The sequence below is a fragment of the Otolemur garnettii genome, unplaced genomic scaffold, assembly GCF_000181295.1.
Source record: "Otolemur garnettii isolate 467f Iridium unplaced genomic scaffold, OtoGar3 scaffold00104, whole genome shotgun sequence".
Taxonomy (NCBI): domain Eukaryota; kingdom Metazoa; phylum Chordata; class Mammalia; order Primates; family Galagidae; genus Otolemur; species Otolemur garnettii.
In genome coordinates this window covers 1,874,795-1,876,117 of record NW_003852499.1, presented here as the reverse complement: position 1 = coordinate 1,876,117, position 1,323 = coordinate 1,874,795, and the positions used below count along the sequence as shown (strand labels likewise).

The 1,323-nt window shown below is 43.6% G+C and overlaps 1 non-coding gene across 1 annotated transcript; it reads right to left on the bottom strand.

Moving 5' to 3' along the window:
* Window positions 1-763: 763 nt before the first annotated feature.
* On the bottom strand, window positions 764-900 carry LOC111727412. Its single transcript, XR_002774970.1, has one exon. It is a non-coding gene; the product is annotated as a small nucleolar RNA SNORA2/SNORA34 family (small nucleolar RNA).
* Between the last annotated feature and the right edge of the window lie 423 nt (window positions 901-1,323).

Here is a 1,323-nt window from a genome sequence, read left to right as displayed (position 1 = left end):
AGAAAAAAAAAAAAAGATAAAAAGGAAAAGAAAAAAGAAAATGAACTATGAGGCTCAATGAGAGGACCAGGAGTGTATAGAGCAAGAAGAGGGTCAAGGAAAATACAGCATAGCAGAAAATTCAGTTTTGATTACTTACAAGATTTTTTTACTACAGACATCATTGGCAACCTTGGTGGGAGAGCACCTGTGGGAAGTGGGAGGCAGAACTCCCACTGTCACTCTTTGTGTGCTAATGTTGCTAGGTTCATCTGCTAGGTTCATCTGCCTACTGTCCAAGAGAAAGCCAACATTTAAAGCAGTGTTTTTCAACCTTTATTTACCTCATGGCACACTTGAATTTATAGTTAAACTTCCACACACACTTAGATTATGTTGATAAAAAAAAAAGTTTAAAAAAAGAATATAGTTGCCTGGCATGGAGACTCACTTTGTCACCTTGTTAGAGTGCCCTGGTGTCATAACTCACAGCAACCTCAAAGTCTTGGCTCAAGTGATTCTCTTGCCTCAGCCTCCCAAGTAGCTGGAACTACAGGCGCCCGCCACAATGCCTGGCTATTTTTGGAGATGAGGTCTCGCTCTTGCTCAGGCTAGTCTCAAACTTGTGATCTCAGGCAATCCAACCTCCTCAGCCCCCAGAGTGTGAGGATTACAGGTGTGAGGCACCGCTCTCTCTGTGAGATGAATAATATTTTATGGATATTTTGTAACCCCAGTATTAAGACTACGATAAATACTAGCCCCATCTATCACCAATGACTCATACTGTTTCTTTCTAATGAATTGATCATTACATTTCCAAAGTTCTGAAATGGCCAACAGATCATAGAAAGATAATTCTTCAGGCTCCTGCCTAAAACCAACAGCTTCAACAAACTGCTGGCCTTGATTCAGGGCCAAAGGACAGGTTTTTTATTATTTATTTATTTTGTTGTTGTTGCAGTTGTGGGTCAGGGCCGGGTTTGAACCCCACCACCTCCAGTATATGGGGCTGGCGCCCTACTCCTTGAGCCACAGGTGCCACCCAGGGTTTTTGTTTTTATTTTTATTTATTTATTTTTTGAGACAGAGTCTCAAGCTGTCGCCCTGGGTGGAGTGCCATTGCTTTGCAGCAACCTCAAACTCTTGGGTTTAAACAATCCTCTTGCCTCAGCCTCCCAAGTAACTGGGACTACAGGTCCCCGCCCCAACGCCCAGATATTTTTTAGTTATAGTTGTCATTGTTATTTGGCGGCCCAGGCTGGATTCGAACCCGTCAGCTCTGTTGTATGTGGCTGGTGCTGTAGCCACTTGAGCTGCAGGGGCCAAGCCAGGACAGGGTTT